The sequence below is a fragment of the Notamacropus eugenii genome, chromosome 2, assembly GCF_028372415.1.
Source record: "Notamacropus eugenii isolate mMacEug1 chromosome 2, mMacEug1.pri_v2, whole genome shotgun sequence".
NCBI lineage: Eukaryota > Metazoa > Chordata > Mammalia > Diprotodontia > Macropodidae > Notamacropus > Notamacropus eugenii.
Window position 1 is genome coordinate 133,251,386 of NC_092873.1, and position 21,794 is coordinate 133,273,179.

The window sequence follows — 21,794 nt, forward strand, 5'->3', positions numbered from 1 at the left end:
TCCCCTCATTGGCTTTTTGAACCTCTTTTGCCAATTGAGTTAGCCTATTTTTCAGGGTGTTATTTTCTTCAGCATTTTTTTGGGTCTCCTTTAGAAGGGTGTGGACCTGCTTTTCATGCTTTTCTTTCATCTCTCTCTTTTCTCTTCCCAGTTTTTCCTCCGCCTCTCTAACTTGATTTTCAAAATTCTTTTTGAGCTCTTCCATGGCCTGAGCCCATTGAGTGGGCTGAGATATAGAAGCCTTGACTCCTGTGTCTTTCCCTGATGATAAGCATTGTTCTTCCTCATCAGAAAGGAAGGGAGGAAATACCTGTTCACCAAGAAAGTAACCTTCTATATTCTTATTTTTTTCCCTTTTCTGGGCATTTTTCCAGCCAGTAACTTTCCTTCTGAATATTCTCTTCACACCCACTTTTCCTCCAGATACTCCCAGCCAGCGCTTGGGGTCTGAGATTCAAATGCTGCTTCCCAGCCTCAGGGCTTTGGCGGGGGCAGGGCTGCTATTTAGTGTGAGATTAAGTTTAAGTGCTCAGGTGGGAGCAGGGTCACCTCATGGGCTCAGTTCCCTCAGGAGGTTTATGCAGAGACCTTCAACAATGGATCCAGGCTCCTGCCTGCTTGGGAAGCCCCTGTCTGCACCTGCCTCCACTGCTGCCCCCAGAGGGGGCCTGAGTTATGGGGGCACCGCACTCCCCTCTCACCGTCTCTTGTCACCTGTGGGTGGAGGGACCCGCGTGGCTGCTGGAGATTCTGTCCCTGAAGCCTGCCCAGATCTGCTCCTCTCGGTGCCATGCGGCCAAGGCAGGGCTGTGCTTGGCTCCACGTCCGCAGCTTGAAGGACGTTTTGCAAGAGGTTTTCTGGCTCTCTGGAACAGAAATCTCGTCTGCTCGGTTGTTCTGTGGCTTCTACTGCTTCAGAATTTGTTAGCAGTTCTTTTTTACGGATATTTCATGGGCTGTGGGTTCGGAGCTCGCGTATGTGAGTCTTTCTACTCTGCCATCTTGGCTCCGCCCCCAATGCAAGATAATTCTGAAGAATATATCATTAAAAATGTAATACATCTCCAGAGAAAAACTGATGAAATCTGAAGAAAGAATGAAGCACTTTCTGTTTTTTTCTTTATTTTTCTTGAGTTTTAACTTTTAGTCTGCGTTTTTATTTATAAAATGGCTACTATGAAAATATACTTTGCATAGATACACATATACAACTTACATTAAATAGACTGCCTTCTCAATTTAGGGGAAGAGAATTTGGCACTTAATTTAAAAAACGAATATCAAAAAATGTCTCACGTGTAATTTTGGAAAAATAAAATATTAAATTAAAAAAGAAATTGTGGGAAGTACTTCAATAAAATCTGAAGCCTACTTTATACTTGTGGTGCAGGTTTCAGTAAAGGGTTCAATTTTTCCTTTCTTGTCCACTTAGTCTCATGTCTAGAGAGAACAAAGAGCTCTAGTTGGGAAAATCTCAAGTAAAATAGAACAAATCTTCTGAACTGAGTCAATACTACCCTCTCAACACAAAAATGCAGCTAGGACAACTTGAAAGCTATTTGACAGAAACTAGGCATAGAAAACTCAAATCATATATTAACTTAAAGTCAAAATGGGTACTTGATTTGAATATAATGGGTGATGCCAAAATCAAATTAAGGGTCAATATAATGGTTTATCTATTGGATGTATGAGCACTAGTGGAATTTATACCAGAGACAGAGAGCATTATGGAATCTGAAATGACTAAATTTTGTTACATTATATTTAAAAAGGTTTTGTGCTAATGAAGTCCATGCAGCCATGATTAGATTGGGGAAGCAGAAAACTTGTAAAAAATTAACACCAGGTTTCTTGATAAAGACCTCACTTCCCAAATATATAGAGAATTGAGTCAGATTTGCAAGATGAAAATCAATCCCTAATTGATAATTGTTCAAATAATATGAACAGTTTTCAGGTAAAGAAACTAAAGCTATCTATAACAATATGACAAAATGCAGTAAGTCAATATTGATTAGATAAATGTAAATCAAGACAGCTTTGAGGTACTACCTCACATCCTTTGCATTAACTAACATGAGAAAACAGGAAAATGATAAATGTTAGAGAAGATATCGGAAAATTGGAACATGACAAATGTTGGAGAGGATGGGGGAAAACTAAGAGAGCAATGCGGTGTTGGCTGAGTTGTGAACTAAACCAATGATTCTATAGAGCAATTTTGAACTATGTCCAAAGGGCTATTATACTTTATATATATTTTAGACTAGCAATAGCACTACTAGGTTTGTATCCCCAAAATATCAAGAAAAGAAAAGACGGCAGAGGTCGCCCACCAGAGTCTCTGGTATATCAGTCCAGGACGGGAGTGCAGTGGAACCGAGCGAGAGGGAGTGCAGAGTCCCAAGTAACTGCAGCAGCTGTTCCTGAGGCTATCACTACAAAGATTAAATGTCTGTAAGTCAACTACTTCGACTTCTGGGAACTGTAAATGCTCTACCACTCCCCTTGATGACCTTGAAAAATCCATAAAATATATCCCCAGGAAAAATCTTGGTACAGCAGGATCAGAAGAATGGAAAAATAATTCTTAGGGTGTGAGACTAAGAAAATTGCAAAGAGGTGTCCATTTTGCTGTGACTGAAGGGGACCAATGAATGATGGGAGTTGTTCAAGAAAGCTGCAGCTCAGTGAACCTGGAGGACATCCTGAGCTAAAGGGAGGTGAAGCCAGCAACTGCCAACAACAGGACCCAAGGTGTGTCTCAGAACTCCTGGGGAATGGGGAAGACACTAGTGCAGATGGGTTCACCAACCACTGAACTTACCTATGATCTACCTCAGCAGAGGAGACCTCCTGTGGCCAGACCACCTCTCCCATGCACTTAATGCATCTATCTCCAGGGCAACTCCAGGGGAATTCCAGAAAGACTTCATCTGACTTCTGTTTCAAAAACCAGCCAGCTCAGCACCAGTTAAGTAGTAGAATTTTAGCATCTAGCAGAAAGAACCCAAGGCCAAAATACACACAGCCACAAGTTGTAGTCAAAAGAATTATGGAGCAAAGCCCCCTGTGTATCAGAAGACTTATGAAGTCAGGAGAAGGGTGATTATCATGAGGAAGAAGCAAACCAGAAATTAGAAGATCACAAAATTTTTCTATGGGGACAAGGACCAAAACACAAATACCAAAGAGGTCAGCATGAAGACGGCACTCCCATATGAAACTTCAGAAGGGAACATGAGGCACTCTCAAGCCCAAAGAACATCTTTAGAAAAGCTTAAGGAGCATTTTTAATGCTAAATGAGAGAAATAGAAGAAAAACTGGTCAAAGATTTTAAGAATATGAAAAAAATAATTCACTGAAGAGAACAGTTACAATCCCTTTGCATGCCTGAGTCACATTTTTATCATCAGATCATTTACTTTTTACCCATTCCCTCTATCTATGTGTGTCCCTTTTGTATTTCATAATATCTCCTTGATATTCATAATATCTCTTTATGACAACCTGTAGTATTTTTTTTTTCACATAACAGTTATGGAATTTGGCAACTATTTCTTCGTGTTTTTGGTTTGAGATCTCTTTCAGAAGGTGAACAGTGGATATTTTCAATGACTGTTTTACCCTCTGGATCTAGCACTTCTGGGCAGTTTTCTTTGAGGATTTCTTGAAAGGTATTGTCCAGACGCGTTTTTTTTTTTTTTCATCATGGCTTTCTGTTAGGTCAATAATTCTTAAATTTTCTCTTAGGGATCTATTTTCCCGGTCAGTTATTTCTTCCATTTCATTCTTTAGATTTTGTTTGACTGATTTTTGATGTCTCATAGAATCATTGCTTTCTACTTTCCCAATTCTAATTTTTACGTAATGATTTTCTTCAGTTAACTTTTGCATCTCCTTTTCATCTGTCCAGTTATTCCTTTTAAGGAATTTTTTTCTCCAGATAGTTTTTGTACTTCCTTTTCCATTTATCCAATTTTCTTTTTTAATGAGCCATTCTCTTCTTAGAATTCTTTTTTCATACTTTTAAAATCATTGGCAAGTTTTTCTTCTATTTCTTTCTTCAACTGTTCCAGGAGAGCTTTTGCGCATGTAAGCATAGTCCCTTCTGAAGTTTCATATGGGAATACAGTCTCACTACTGACCTCTTTAGTATTCGTGTTTTTTTCCTTGTCCCCATAGTAAGATTTTATGGGTTTTTTTTCCTGCTTCCTTGTCTTCTTGCTCATGATGGTGAAGCTTTGTGTATGGTGGCCTCTGGTTCTTTCTGTTAGAAGCTTGAAAATCTGGTATTGAGCTGGCTGGTGTGAAAAAGATAAGGGTAGGTGGCTTTTTTTTCCTCTTTTTATTTTGTCTTTCCCTGGATCAGCCTTGGGACTAAATTGTTAAGTGTGGGGGAGGGGTGGTCTAGTCAGGGGAGATCTCCTCAGGTGAGCTAGAGCAAAGGCAATCTCAGTGCTTGGTGGTCTTGGATCCTGTATTTTCTCCTCTTTTCCACTGGAGTGCTGAAGCACGGGTCCTAGTAGGAGGCTCCACCCTGCTGGGACTCCTTTACTTCAAGTTAGCCTCTGCCACAGTAAGAAAAATATTCTTTAGCTATTTTCCTAGCATCAGGTGCTACGAGACTTTTTGCCCCTTATGTTGATCCCACTGATCCTGGATTTTTCTGGGGAAATATTTTATGGTTTCTTAGAGGTTGACCATGAGAGGGAGAGACAGCATTTACTGATCACTCTGACATTTTGGCTCCTGGAAGTTCATGTAGGTGACCTGCAGACAAAACCTAACTGGAGAAAGTAACTCATTAAATAAGAGGTACAAAAGCTAATTGAAGAAAACAATTCATAAAAATATTAATTGGGCAAGTAGAAACTAATAACTCTATGAGGAATCAAGAATTAGTCAAACAAAATCTAAATAATGAAAAACATAGAAAAATGTTTCTCATTGGACAAACAACTGAAGTGGAACATAGATGGAGGAGAGAAAATTTGAAATGTATTGATCTACTGGAAAGAAAAGCGGAATAAAAGTGCCTAGACAATATCTTCCAAGAAATCCTCCAGAAAAATTGCCCTGAGGTCCTAGATGCAAAGGGCAAAATAGTCATCAAAATAATCCACTGATCACCTGCCGCAAAACATCCCAAATTGAAAAAATGCTAAGGAACATTGTTGCCAGATTGTAGAACTAGCAGGTTAGATGAAATATGATGCAAGTAGCTAGAAAGGAACAATTAAAATATGAAGGAATTACAGTCGGCATCACACAGAACTTTGCAACCTCTAAATTAAAAGACTAGAGGGAATGGAATACAAAATTTATAAGGAAATGTAGTTTGGACTACAACAAGGATCCACTACCCAGCAAAATTGTGCATTATCTTTCAGGCAAGCAAAGGGACTTTGAATAAAGTAAGAGATGTCCAGTCCTTCCTGATGAAAATACCAAAGCTGAATAGAAAATGTGTTCTTCAAATGCAAGATTGAAGAGAGGCATAAGAAGGTAAACATGAAAAAAAAGAGAAAAAAAAGAAACTTGTTATTTAATATGGACAAACTTTTTCATCCCTATATGGAATAACAATACTTGCTAATCTTTAGAACTGTATATTTATTACAGCATTTAAAGGGGATATACATAGATAGATAGTATGAGTATAAATTAACTGATGTGACGATAAAAACTGTATTAAGAGGTGTGAAAGGAGAAGAGGAAAGGAGGAGGCAGAAAAGGGTAAATTACAGCACACAAAGAGACACAAAACCATATTATAGTAGAGAGATAAAGGGGAAGGAGATGAGCACTGTTTGAGCTTTACTCTCATTGAATTAGAATCAAGTATGGAATACCATTCTCAGTTAACTATAGTAATCAAACATACACTACAAAAAGTAAGAAGGGAAAGGGAAAAGGAAAGGAAGAGGGTGGTTAGAAGGGAAGGAAGAACTAGTAAGGGAAAAGAGAAAGAAAAGGGAAGGAGGCTGATAGAAGGGAGGTAAGACTGAGAGAAGCATCGATTAAAAGTAAAGCTTTGAGGAGGGGAAGGTAGAAGGGAGAAATCAAAGAGGGGGAAAATAGGATGGAGAGAAAAACAGAGATAATAATCAGAACTTTGAATAAGAATGGAACGATCTATCCTATAAAACAGAGATGGATCTCAGAATAGACTAAAAACCATTTTCCTACAATATATTGTTTACAAGAAACACACATTTGAAAGAGGAGGAAACACATTGAGCCAAGATAAAAGGTTGGAGCAAAATATATTGTGGTTCAGTGAAGTAAAAGAAAAAAAGCATATCTAGCAATCCTAATATCAAACAAAACAAAAGCAAAACTAGATGTACTCAAAAGAGAAAAGGAAGGGAACTTTAACCTGCTAAAAAGCAACATAAAAAATGAAATAATATCATTACTAAACATATATGACCCAAGTGGTATAGCATCTGAAAGGAGAAGTTAAGGATATCACAGGAAGAAATAGATAACAATACTTTATTAGTGGGGGATCTCAAACGTCACCTCTTTGAACTTGATATATCTGAACGCAGAATAAACAAGACAGAAGTTAAGGAGGTGAATAGAATTACAGAAAAGATAGATATGACAGACCTCATTAGAAAACTAAATGGGATAGAAAGGAATATATTTTCCTCAGTGTCACATAGCACAACAAAAAAATGACCATAAAAGTCTCACAATCCAAAGAAGAAAGGTAGAAATGATAAATGAATTCTTAATGCATCCTATTGAAATAAAAATTATTTGTAATAAGAGGCCATGGAAAGAAAGATGAAAAATTAATTGAAAATTTTAAAAAATATAATAGAAAATAACAGGTGTCTTAAACAACAAATCATAGATACGATCAATAACTTCAGTCAAGAGAATAACAATAATGAGACAACTTAACCAAACATGGAATGCAGCACAGGCAGTTCTTAGGGGAAGATTTATAGCTCTGAATGCTTACATGAATAAAGTAGAGAAAGAGGAGAACAATAACTTGGGTACACATTTGAGAAAGCTAGAAAAATAAACAAATAGAATATTTCCAATTAAAAACAAAACTGTAAATATTGAAAACCAAAGGAGAGATTTAAAAAATTGAAAGGAATAAAACTATGAAACTAATAAATTAAACTTAAGTCAACTTTTAGGAAAAAAACAGTAAATTTGATAAACATTTGATCAATCTGATACAAAAAATAAAGAAGAAAATTTAATTAACAGTTATAAAAGTGAAAAATCTGAATTCATCTCCAATGAAGAGGAAATTAACCAAAGAATGCCCATAAATTTTTCAATCTTAGTGAAAGGGTTGAATATTTATAAAAATATATAGATGAAGTAAAATAATTAACCCCATCTCAGAAAAAGTAATTCAACAAGCAGTCAATGAGGTTCCCTAGGAAAGAGTCTCCAGGGCAAGATGAATTTAAAAGTGAATGCTATCAAACATTCAAGAAAAGTTCATTCCAATTCCATATAGACTATTTGGGAAAATTAACAGAGCCCTATCAAATTTTTTTTTATTTTTTTTAAATTTTGTTTTGTCATTTTATTTGTTTTCAGTGTTCTACAATCACTTCTATATATCTTAGATTTTCCCCCCTCCCTCCCCCTCCTTTCCCCCTCCCACCCTACTCAGTCCCATACAATTTTATATAGATTCTTCACATACATTCCTATTAAATACATTTTTACCTTACTCATGTTGCAAAGAGGAATGAAAATGAATGGAAGAAATCATAAAACAAAACAAAATATAATAAAAAAGAAAATGATCTGCTTCATTCTACGATCAAATTCCATAGTTCTTTCTCTGGATGAGGAAGACATTTTGCCTTAAGAGACCATTGAGAATTTTTTAAGTCCTTGCTTTGCAATGAAGTACTAAGTCTACCCAAAAAATTTCTCGAACACTGTGACTGTTCTTGTGTACAAAATTCTTTGGGTTCTGCTCCTTTAACTCAGCATAAGTTCATATAAGTTTTTCCAGGCCTCTCTGAAATCTTCTTGCTCATCATTTCTTATTTTATTTTATTTTTTTTATTTTTTTTAAATTTTATTTTATTATTATTATTTTTTAATGTTTAACAATCACTGCCATGAAATTAAGATTTTATCCCCCCCCACACCTACTCCCCACTACACCCCTTCCTCCCCACGACTGCATACAATTCTGTATAGCTTCTACATATACTTTCCTATTGAGTATATTTTCACTATAGTCATGCTATGTAGTCGAACTAAAATAAATGGAAAAAATCATATAACAAATCAAAATATGATATACAAAAACATACACACACGCAAACATGATCTGCTACATTCTGCGAATGACTTCCATATTTCTTTCTCTGAGTGTGGAAGGCATTTGGCCTTAGAAAACCACCGTTGGGATTTTTTTTTTTTAATAAGTTCTTGCGTTATTACGAAATTCCAAGTCTACCAGAAAAAAATCTCGCACACTGTGGTCGTTGCTGTGCACAAAGTTCTCCTGGTTCTGCTTCTTTCACTCAGCATCAGATCATATAAGTCCTTCCAGGCCTCTCTGAAGTCTTCTTGTTCATCATTTCTTATGGCACAATAGTACTCCATTACATTCATATACCATAATTTATTCAGCCATTTCCCAATTGATGGACATCCCCTTGACTTCCAGTTTTTGGCAACTACATAGAGTGCTGCTATAAATATTTTTGTACATGTGGGATCCTTTCCCATTTTTATGATCTCTTGGGGATATAGTCCTAGTAGCGATATTGCTGGGTCAAAGGGTATGCACATTTTTGTAGCCCTTTGGTCATAGTTCCAAATTGCTCTCCAGAATGGTTGGATGACCTCGCAGCTCCACCAACAATGAATTAGTGTTCCAACTCTCCCACATCCTCTCCAGCATTTATCATTTTCTTGTTTTGTCATGTTTGCCAATCTTATAGGTGTGATGTGGTACCTCAGAGTTGTTTTGATTTGCATCTCTCTAATCAATAGTGATTTAGAGCATTTTTTCATATGATTATAGATATCTTTAATTTCTTCTTCTGAAAATTGCCTGTTCATATCCTTTGACCATTTGTGAATTGGAGAATGACTTGTATGATATACATTTGAATCAGTTCTCTATATATTCTAGAAATGAGGCCTTTCCTGAGCTTAGCTGTAAAAATGCTTTCCCAATTTACTACATCCCTCGGGATTTTGGTTGCGTTGGATTTGGTTGTGCAAAAACTTCTCAGTTTAATGTAATCAAAATTATCCATTTTGGCATTTCATAATGCTTTCTGTCTCTTCTTTAGTAAAAAATTCTTCCCTTCTCCATAAATCTGGTAAATACACTATTCCTTGCTTCTCCAGTTTATTCATGGTATCAATTTTTATACCTAAATCATGTACCCATTTGGACTTTATTCTTGTGTACAGTGTCAGGCATGGGTCTATGCCTAATTTCTGTCACACTGTTATCCAGTTTTCCCAGCAATTTTGCTCATCATTTCTTAAAGGACAATATTATTCCATTACACTCATATACCGCAATTTATTCAGCCATTCCCCAATTGATGGACATCCCCTTGATTTCCAATTTTTGGCCACCACAAAGAGAGCTGCTATGAATATTCTTGTACACGTGAGACCCTTTCCCATTTTTATGATCTCTTGGAGACACAGTCCCAGAAGCGGTACTTCTGGGTCAAAGACTATGCACAATTCTGGAGCCCTTTGGTCATAGTTCCAAATTTCTCAGCATAATCGTTGGATCAGCTCACAGTTCCACGAACAATGAATTAATGTTACAAATCTCCCACGTTTTCTCCAACATTTATCTTTTTGTTTTGTCATGTTAGCCAATCTGATAGACAGTATGTGGTATCTCACAGCTGTTTTGATTTATATCTCTTTATTCAATACTAATTTAGAGTATTTTTCATATGACTATAGATAGCTTTAATTTCTTCTTCTGAAAACGGCTTGTTCATATCCTTTGACTGTTTCTCAATTGGGGAACGACTTGCATTCTTGTACATTTGACTCACTTCTCTATATATTTTAGAAATGAGGCCTTTATCACAGAGAGCAGTTACAAAAATTCTTTCCTGGTTTTCTCCTTCCCTCCTAATCTTGGTTGCTTTGAGGCTGGTTGTGCAAACACTTTTCAATTTAATGTAAGCAAAATGATACATTTTGTAGTTCATAATGTTTTCTATATCTTGTTTAGTCAAAAATTATACCCTTCTCCATAAATCTGAGAAATATGCTATTCCTTGCTCCACTAATAATCTGTCTTTATACCCAGGTCATGTGCTCATTTGGACTTTATTCTTGTGTGTGGTGTCAGATTGGACAATATGACAAGACAGGATAATGATAAGTGTTGGAGAATGTCTGGGAGAGTTGGGATACTAATTCAATTTTGCTGGAGGTGTGAACTTATCCCACTTTTCTGGAGGTAATTTGGAACTATGGAAAAGAGCTATAGAAATGGGCATACACTTTGACCTAGCAATACTGCTTCTAGAGTGGTATGCCAAAGACATCATAAAAATGGTAAAAGGACTGCCATGTACATAAGTATTTATAGCAGCCTGGGACAGAGTACACTCCACACTGGAAGCAGGGCCCTAACAGAGTTAGGAAATCAAGGAAAAGATTGGGAAAATGAGCAAATGTAAGTGTAAGCAAGGTGGAATTTTTGTTTCTAGTGCTTGTAGTTGTTTCCCAGGATCCATGGCCACAGCAGTGTTAGTTTCCTAGCCTCATGCTAAATTATCAGCATCTAAAGGATTCATCTCCTTTGAACTCTGGTCCAGTTCACAGATGCAACACATCAGGTACTGAGCCATGTAGACTTTTGCATCTTTTGGCTGTGGGCCTATTAGTTGAAAATGTATACATATATACATATGTATATGTACATATACATATATGTGTGGGTGTATATACGTATATATACATATATATGTATACGTACATACATACGTGTATGTATATATATGTATATATACATATATACATACATATATATATATATATATATATATATATATACATATATATATTCTACAAAATTGATATTGCCTTGGGGCTCACTCATGGGAAGGATGCTTCCTCTGAGATCTTTTGGTTTTCTGGATGAGACTCTGGATAGCCATTATTAAATGATCCTCTGGCTGTGCATGTGAACCTAGATGTTTGTGTTCTCCATCTGGTGATGTGTTTTCTAAAGTTCCAGAGTGCTGAACTTTCCCCTGAATAAGTGGATGATGTTAGTATGGAAAGGAGATCTCAGATAGCAGAGTGGATACTTTTGATAGCACAGATGAGACCTCCAACAGCAGAGAGAAGATCTCTAATATTGGGAAAGGAGACCTCTCATAGATCAAGAGTGAACCTCGGCTAGCAGCTCTTCTGTTGGCAAGATATGCGCAGACTAAAGGAAAGTATGAGTTTTAGTGGGACTGGGATGGTTTTGTGTTGTTTCCCAGTTAATTGCGTTTTTTGTTTTGCTTTCTTTTTTCTTTCAGACCACCTCTCCCTCACAATTAATACAGTTAGCTCCAGGATAACTACTGGGAAACCCAGAAACACTTCACTTGCCCTCTGTTTTCCAACACCAGTCTGTTCAGCATCAGGTAAGCTGCAGAATTTCAGCTTCTAGCTGATAGAACCAGAGGTTACAACACACAAAGCCACAAGTTCTAGGCCCAAGAACTATGGGACAAAGTCCCCTGTGCCCCAGAAGCAGAGATCCAGTTTAAAAGCCAGGAAAAAGGTGATCATCATGAGCAAGAAGCAAACCAGAAAAGAAAAGGCCATAAAATCTTTCTATGGGAACAAGAAACAAAACATAAATACCAAGGAGGTCAACATTGAGACTGTACTCCCATTTAAAACTTCAGAAGGGAATACAAACTGGTTTGAAGCCTAAAGAGCATTCTTGGAAAAGCTCAAGAAAGATTTTAAGAGCCAAATTAAAGAAATAAAAGAAAAACTGGCCAATGATTTTTAAAATATGAAAAAAAACTAATTCAATGAAGACAATAGCTATTTCAAAAGGAAAATTGAACAAATGGAAAAAGTAGTACAAAACCTAACTGGAGAAAATAACTCATTAAAAGGAATGATTGGGCAAATGGAAAAGGAGTTGCAAAAGTGAACTGAAGAAAACAAAGTATTAAAAATTAGAATTGGGCAGGAAGAAGCTAATGACACTCTGAGACATCTAGAATCAGTCAAACAAATCTAAAGAATGAAAACATAGAGGAAAATGTAAAATATCTCATTGGAAAAAACAACTGACATGGAAAATAGATTTAGGAGAGAAATCAAAGAGCTATTCGTCTACCAGAAAGCATGATGAAAAAACAACCTGGAAAATATCTTCCAAGGAATCATCAAAGAAAATGGTCAAGAAGTCCTAGATGCAGATGGCAGAATAGTCAGAGAAAGAACCCATCGCTGACCTCCTGAAAGGCATCCCAAACTGAAAACACCAAGGAATAGTGTTGCCAAATTCCAAAACTGTGAAGTGAAGGAGAAAATACTGCAGGTGGCCAGAAAGAAACAATTAAAATCTTGAGGAGCTAAAGTCAGGATCACAGAAAGCCTTTGATCTTCTACATTAAAAGGCCAGAGGGATTGGAATATGGTATCATGTGAGTCATAGGACCTTGAACTACAGCCAAGGATCAATTACCCAGCAAAACTGAGCATAAAATTTCAGGCAAGAAAAAGGACATTCAATTAAATAAGGGATTTCCAGACCTTCCAGATGAAAATATCAGTGATAGTAAAAAATTCGATCTTCAAACACAAGTTCTAAGAGACTCATAACAAGGAAACTGGGGGAAAAACATATTACTAAATATGGGCAAGTTGTTTACATTCCTACAAGGAAGATGATACTGGTTGAACTTGTGAATTATATATTGATTATGATATTTAAAAAGATATACACAAATAGAGGGAAGGGTATAAATTAAATGATGTGAAAATAAAAATACAATATAAAGGTGCAAAGTGATTATAACGGAGATGTGAAAAGGAGGAGACAGGAAAAGATAAATTTCTTCACAGTAGGAGATGAAAAAACGTATTACAACAGAGGGGAAGACGGGAGGGAGGCAAGCACCATTGGAGATTTATTCTCATTTGATTTGATTGAAGGGGGGAATAAGAAACTCCGATAAGTATAGAAATCTAACCAGCTATATAGTCAGCATGAGGGGAAAGGGGAAAGAAAAGGGAGTGGAGGATTAAAGGGAGGGGAGAAGTATTAAGGAAAAAGGGGAATAAAACGTAGTGGGACTGAAAGAAGGGAGGGAAGAGTGAGGGATGCAAATTCTATTATGGAGCAGAAGGGGGAAAGGAGAATTAAAAGTATAAATGAAAGGAAAGAGGATGGAGGGAGAGACACAGATAGCAATGATAAACCTGAATGGGAAGAGAATGAACTCTCATAAGATAGAGGTGGATAGCAGAAAGGATTAAAATGTATACTCCAACAATATATTGTTTACAAGATGCACATTTGAAAAAGGGGGATACACACATGGTAAATGTCAAAGATTAGAGCACTGTATATTGTGCTTCAGCTGAGGTAAAAAAAAAGGGAGGGGGGGAGGTCACAATCCTAATCTGAGACGAAGCCAAAGAAGAAATAGATGTAATTTAAAGAAATAAGGGAGGAAACTGAATCCTGTTAAAAGGCACCATAGACAACGCAGCAATTTCTTTACTAAACATATATGCTCCAAGTGATATACCATCCAAATTCTTCGAGGAGAAGTAAAGGGAGTTACAGGAAGACACACACAGCAAAACTATACTAGTGGGGGACCTCAACCTCATCCTCTCTGAACCTGATAAATCTAACATCAAAACAAACAAGAAAAAAGTTAAGGAGGTGAATAAAATTCTGGACAAGGTATATATGATACATCTCTGGAGAATATTGATTGGTGATAGAAGGGAATATACCTTTCTCTCAGCAGTACATGGCACATATACAAAGTGCGACCATGTACCAGGGCATAAAAATTTCATAGTCGGTTGCAGAAGGACAGAGATAGTCAATTCATCCTTTTCACATCATAATGCAATAAAAATTCTATGTACTAAAATGTCATGGAATGAGACACCAACAATTAATCAGAAACTAAATAATATAATCCCAAAGAACGAGTGGGTTAAACAACAAATCACAGAACCAATGAAAAACTTTATTGAAGAGAATAACAATAATGAGACAACCTACCAAACTCATGATATACTGCAAAAGCACTTTTTAGGAGAAATTTTATACCATCGAATGCCTACTTAAATAAAATAGAGAAAGAGGAGGTCAATGAATTGGGCATGCAGCTAAAAAAGGGAGAATAGGAACAAATTGAAAATCCCCACGTAAACCATATTAGAAATACTAAAAACCAAAAGAGACAATAATACGATTGAAATTAAGAAAATTACTAAACTAATAAATAAAACTAAGAGTTACTTTTATGGAAAAACAAATAAAATATATAATTATTTGCTCAATTTGTTTTTATAAAAGAAAATTACTGATATCAAAAATGCAAAGGGTGAATCTGCCTCCAATGAAGCGGTAATTGAAACAATAATTAGAAATGACTTTGCCCAACTCTATTTCCATAAATTTGACAATATAAATGAGATGGAAGAATATTTTTTTAAAAAAGTAAGTTGCCCAGGTTAAGGGAAGAGGAAGTTGAATATTTAAATAACCCCATCTCAGAAGAAGAAATTGAACAAACCATCAACAAACTCCCCAGGAAAAATGTTTCCAGGGCCGATTGATTTTCAAGCGAATTCTGTGAACATTTTAAAGAATAATTAATTGCAATACTATATAGACTATTTGGGAAAATTTGTGAAAATGGAGTCCTACCAAATTCTTTTCATGATGCAAATATTGGTCTGATACCCAAATCAGGAAGAACCAAAACAAGGAAAGAAAATGATAGATTAATTTCTCTAATGAATATAGAAGTAAAAATTTTAAATAGAATATTAGCAAAAAGAATATGGCAACTAATAATGAGAATAATGCATTATGATCAGGTAAGATTTGTACCAGAAATTAAAGGTTGGTTCTATATTAGGAAAATGGTCAGCATTATTGATCATATCAACAACAAAACAAACAGAAGCCACATGCTTTCCTCAGTAGATGCAGAAAAAGCTTTTGACAAAACACAATATCAATTTCTATTGAAAACACTGGAGTACATAGAAATAAATTGAACTTTACATAAAATAACAAACAGTATCTTACTAAAATCATCAAGAAGCATCATATGCAATGGGCATAAGCTACATGCATTTCCAATAAAATCAGGGGTGAAAGAAGAATTTCCATTATCACCACTGTTGTCCCACATGGTACCAGAAATGGTAGCTTTAGCAGTGAGATGAAAAAGAAATTGAATGAATTAGAATAGATAAAGAAGAGCCTAAGTTATCACTCTTTCCAGATGATATGATGATATATTTAGAGAACCTCAGAAAATCAAGTGAAAAACTACTCAAAATAACAATTAGCTTTGGCAAAGTTGCGGGTTGCAAAACAAATCCCCATAAATCACCTGCATTTCTATACATTACTAACTAAGCCCAACAGCAAGAGATACAAAGAGAAATCTCATTTACAGCTATGGTAGACACTATAAAATGTCTTGGAATCCACCTGACAAAATAAATTCCGGAACCATATGAAGAAAATTGCAAACACTTCTGACATAACAAAACTCAGAACTAAGTAAGTGGGAAAATTGTCAGTTGCTCATACGTCTACCAAGCCAATATAATAAAAATGACAATTCTATCTAAATCAACTTACTTATTCAGTGCCATCCCTATCAAACTACCAGATAATTAATTTCTAGAGCTAGAAAAATAATATCAAAATTCATCAACAAAAGTTCCAGAATATCAAGAGAACTAATGAAAAGAAATGCTAGGGAAGGGGGTGTAGACCTACCAGATCTCAAATTATATTACAAAGCAGCAATCATCTCTTTTAAATCAATTAGAGAAAATAGTGCCCCCATACTCACTTTAAAAGTTTTATGTCTGTTTCTGGGAATAGATTATTAAAAATCTCTCATATTTTCAAGCAATTTGAGTATTTTATACATTTGAAGTTAATTCTCTATTTCGTTTTTAAAATAGTTTATGTCGGATCTTATTTTCCCAGGTAAATATTAAGCCAATTTTTGACATTCTTTTCTAAAGTTGTGAGTTTTGAATTATTTCCATTCCTACCTTCCCACAGCACACTCCTCATTGAAAGGCAAGTAATTTGAAAATCTATCTTACAATACAGGAAAGTGGGGGATAAGGGGATAAGCAGGGTGGGGGGGATGATGGAAGGGAGGGCGTGGGGAGGAGGGAGCAATTTGAGGTCGACACTCATGGGGAGGGACAGGATCAAAAGACAGAATAGAAGTAATGGGGGACAGGATAGGATGGAGGGAAATATAGTTAGTCTTCTACAACACGACTATTATGGAAGTCATTTGTAAAACTACACAGATATGGCCTATATTGAATTGCTTGCCTTCCAAAGGGAAGGGGTGGGGAGGGAGGGAGGAAAAGAAGTTGGAACTCAAAGTTTTAGGAACAACTGTCGAGTACTACTCTTGCTACTAGGAAACAATAAATACAGGTAAAGGGGTAGAGAAAGTTATTTGGCCCTACAGGACAAAAGAGAAGATGGAGACAAGGGCAGAGAGGGATGACAGAAAACAGAGCAGATTGGTGATAGGGGCAATTAGAATGCTGGGTGTTTTGGGGTGGGGGGAGGGGACAAGGGGGGAGAAAATTTGGAACCCAAAGTTTTGTGAAAATTAGTGTTAAAAGTTAAATAAAAAATAAATAAAAAAGCCAAGTCATTCACAGATAATCATCTTTCAATATTGCTGCTATTTTGTACACATTATATTTCAATTTGAATCAGCTTATTTAAGTCCCTTCCAGTTTCTCTGAGAGCATTCTGCTCATTTTTTTTATAGAATAATAGTAATTCATCACAATCAAAAAACCACAATTTGCTTAGTCATTCCTCAATTTACGGGCATCTCCCTCAATTTCTAATTCTTTGCCACCAGAAAAGTTGTTATAAATATTTTTGTACATATAAGTCCCTTTGTTTTTGTGTTTTCTTTAATCTCTTTTGGGATATCGAGCAGTCTGCATAGTTTTATAGTCCTTTGAGCATCGTTCCACAGTGTTATACAGAATGGCTGAATCAGTTCACAATTCCATCAATTATGCATCAAAGTCTTATTTTTCCCACATCTCCTTCACCATGCAGCATTTTCCTTTTCTATCCTATTAACCAATCAAATAAGTGGGAAGTAGTATCTTAGAATTGTTTTAATTAGCATTTCTCCAATCAAGAGTGGATTAGAGCATTTTTTTATACAGAGAAGGATAGCTTTGATGACTTCATCTGAAAACTTCATATCTTTTTGATCATCTAGCAGTTGGGTAATGGCTCTTATTTTTTATGATTTTGACTCAGTTCTCTATATATTTGGGAAATGAGGCCTTTTTCAATGAAACCTCCATCATTGTTTCTCACAGTTCCTGCTGCTATTTCACAGCATTCCGTTCCTCTCCTCTTTGTTTATTCTAGTCTCTCCTCAAGAGTGTTTTCCTTCTGACTACCCTCTCCCCCAGTCTGCTCTCCCTTCTACGACACCCCCTTTCTCTTATCTCTTTCCTCTCCTACTTTCTTGTAGGGTAAGGCTGATTTATATAGCCAATTGAGTGAGCATGTCATTTCCTCTTTGAGCCAATTATGATGACAGCAAGTTTCATTCACTCCCTTTCACTTCTTCCCTTTTCCTCTCCACTTTAAAAGATTTTTCTTCCTTTTTTATGAGAAATAGTTTACTCCATTGTACCTCGCCATTGTCATTTTTCCAGGTACATTCACTCCCTTAATTTAATGTTTTTAGGTATCAACCCTCCATATTCAATATATACGAGTGCCCTGTGTCTGTATCTGTGTTTTCTATTTCTGGTCATTTAATGAGAAAATTTCTATGAGCTACAAGTATCATCTTCCCTTGTAGGAAGGCAAACAATTTAATCTTATTAAGTGTCCAGTGGTTTCTCTTTTCTGTTTACTTTATGATGTTTCCCTTGAGTCTTGTATTTAAAATTAAAATTTTCTATTCAGCTCTGGTCTTTTCATCAATAATGCTTAAGTACTCTATCGCATGAAGGTTCATTTTTCCCCTGAAAGAGTATGCTTAGTTTAGCTGGGTAGGTGATTAATCATTTTAATCCTTACTTCTTTACTCTCCAGAATATGATATATCAAGCTCATACTTTAGTGTAGAAACTGTTGAATTTTGTGTTATCCTGGCTGTGGCTCCATGATATTGAGGTGGATTCTTTTTGGCTATTTACAAGATTTATCCTTGACTTGGGAGCTCTGGAGTTGGCTACGACATTAGTGGGAGTTTTTATTTTGAAGTTTCTTTCAGCAGGTACTAGGTGGATACCTTCAGTTTCTACTTTGCTATCTAGTTGTAGGATATCAGGGAAGTTTACCTTCATAACTTATTTATTAGTTTGTTTATGTAATTATTTTATTTGTGTTCAGTTTTCTATTATCACTTGCATATATTATAGATTTTTCCCTCCCCATCCTTACTCCCTCCTTCCCCGAGACAGTGTGAATAGGTTCTTACATAGGTTCTTACAAATCTTACATAGGTTCTGCACATACATTCTTATTAAATACATTTCACCTCAGTCATGTTGCATAGAAGAATTAAAGTGAATGGGGAAAAAATATAAAACAATACAAAAGGAAACATAACACAAGAAAAAGTCTTCTGCTTCATTCTACAATAAAATTACATAGATCCTGCTCTGGATATGGAAGGCATTTTGCCGCAAGAGGTCATTGGGAATATTTTAGGACCTTGCATTTCTGGGAAGGAGTAAGTTTACCAGAAAAATTCCTAGTACATTGTGGTTGTTGCTGTGTACAAAGTTCTCCTACTTTTGCTCCTTTCATTCAGCTTCAGTTTATATAAGTCATTCCAGGACTCCTTGAAGTCTTTCTGTTCAGCATTTCTTACAGTACAATAATGTTCCATTGCATTCGTATACAACCACTCTGCACTTGATAGGCATCCCCTTGATTTCCATTTTTTTGCTGAACACAAAGAAAGATGTTATTAATATTTTTGTACATACGGGACCCTTTTCCATTTTTATGATCTCTTGGGAATAGTCCTAGAAAGGATATGATTAGGTCAAAGAGAATGCATATTTTTGTAGTTCTTTGGGCATAGCTTCAAATTGCTCTCCAGAATGGCTGGATCAGCTCAAAGTTCTACCAACAATGAAACATTGTTCCAACTCTCCCACATTTATCATCTTCCTGATTAGTCATGTTAGCCAGTCTGATAGGTGTTATGTGGTACCTCAGAGTTGTTTTCATTTGCATCTCTCTAATCAATAGTGATTTAGAGAATTTTTTTCATATTGCTATAGATAGCTTTAATTTCTTCCTCTGAAAATGTCCTGTTCATATCCTTTGACTCTTTATCAATTGAGAAATGACTGGTATTCTTGTACATTTGAGTCCGTTTTCTATATATTTTAGAAATGGGGTCTTTATCACAGACAGTAGTTGCAAAAATTCTTTCCCAGTTTTCTGCTTCCCTCCTCACCTTGGTAGCATTGGGTTTGGTTGTGTAAAAACGTTTCAGTTTAACGTAATCAAAATTATTCATTTTGCACTTCATAATGTTCTCTATCTCTTGTTTTGTCAAAAATTTCTCCATTCTTCATAAATCTGACAAATACAACTTTTAATTTAAAGACCCAGATAGTAATGATAATCCTGAATGTGAATGGGATGAACTTTCTCATAAAACGGAGATGGAGAGCAGAGTGGAATAAAAACCGTAATCCAACAATATGTTGTTTACACGAAACCTATTTGAAACAAGGGGATACAAACAAGGTAAATGTAAAAAGATGGAACAGACTATATTGTGCTTCATCTGATGTAAATAAGCAGGGGTAGCAATCCTAATCTCAGACAAAGTGAAAGCAGAAATGGAGAAAATGAAAGAAGATAAGGAAGGAAACTATATACTGCTAAAAACCACCATAGATAATGAAGCAACTTCATTACTGAACATATAGGCTACAAGTGGTATAGCATCCCAATTTTTAGAGGATCAGTGGAAGGAGTTACAGGAAGAATTAGACAGGAAAACCATACTGGTGGGGGACCTCAAACACCCCCTCTCTCAACTTGATAAATCTAATTTCAAAATAAGCAAGAAATAAATTAAGAAGGTGAGTAAAACCCTGGATAAGGTAAATATGATAGGCCTCTGGAGAAAACTGAATAGGGATTAAAACGAATATTCCTTTTTTTCAATGGCACATAGTACTTTTGCACAAATTCACCATGCATTAGGGCATAAACCCTCACAATCAAATGCAGAAAGGCAGAACTAGTGAATACATCCTTCTCAGAACATAACGTCACAAAAATTACGTGTAATAAAAGGTCATGGAAAGACAGACCAAAAATTAATTGGAAACCGAATAATCTCATCCTAAAGAATGAGTGGTTAAACAACAAATCATAGAAACAATCAACACCTTCATTCAAGAGAAAGATAATAATGAGACAACCTACCAAATTATATGAGACATTGCGAAAGTAGTTCTTAGGGAAAGTTTTATATCTTTGATTGGCTACAGGAATAAAATAGAGAAAAAGGAGATCAATCAATTGAGTATGCAGTTTAAAAAGCTAGAAAAAGAACAAATTGATAATTCCCAAGAAAATAACAAATTAGAAATACTGAAAACCAAAGGAAAGATTAATCAAATTGAAATTTAGAAAACTATTAAACTAATAAAAAAATAAATTTGTTTTATGAAAAAGCCAAAAAAAATTGATAAACCAATGGTCAATTTGATTTAAAAAAGAAGGAAATCAAATTAGCAATAGAAAAAATGAAAAGGGTCAATTTACTTCCAATGAGGTGAAAATCAAAACAATTATTAGAAATTATTTTGCCCAACTGTATGCCCATAAATCTACAATCGAAATGAGATGGATAATCATTTTAATACCAATAAATTGCCCATATCAACAAAAGAATAGTTGAATACTTAAATAACCTCATCTCAGAAAAAGAATTTGAGAAACCATCAGTGAATTCCTTAGGAAAATATATCCAACCTGGAATGGATTTACAAGTTAATATTATAAATATTTAAAGAATTTAATTCCATATAAAGTATTTGGGGAAATTGGGGAAGGAGTCCACATAAATTCTTTTTATCACCCAAATATGGTTCTGATACCTAAAGCAGGAAGAGTCAAAACAGAGAAAAAATTAAAGACCAATTTCTCTAATGAATATAGATGCAACAATTTTAAAAGATTTTAGCAGAAAGAATACATCAGCTTATCACCAGAATAATACATTATGATCAGGTAGGATTTATATCAGGAATGCACTTGTGATTCAGTATTAGGAAAACACATCAGCAACAAAACTAACAGAAACCACATGATTATCTCAATAGATGCAGAAAAAGCTTTTAACAAAACACAGCGATCATTACTATTGAAAACACTGGAGAATTTAGGAATAAATGGAACTTTGCATAAAATAATAGGCAGTATCTATCTAAAATCCTGAGCAAGCATTACGTACAATGGGGATAAACTAGATGCATTTCCAATAAGATTAGAGGTGAAACA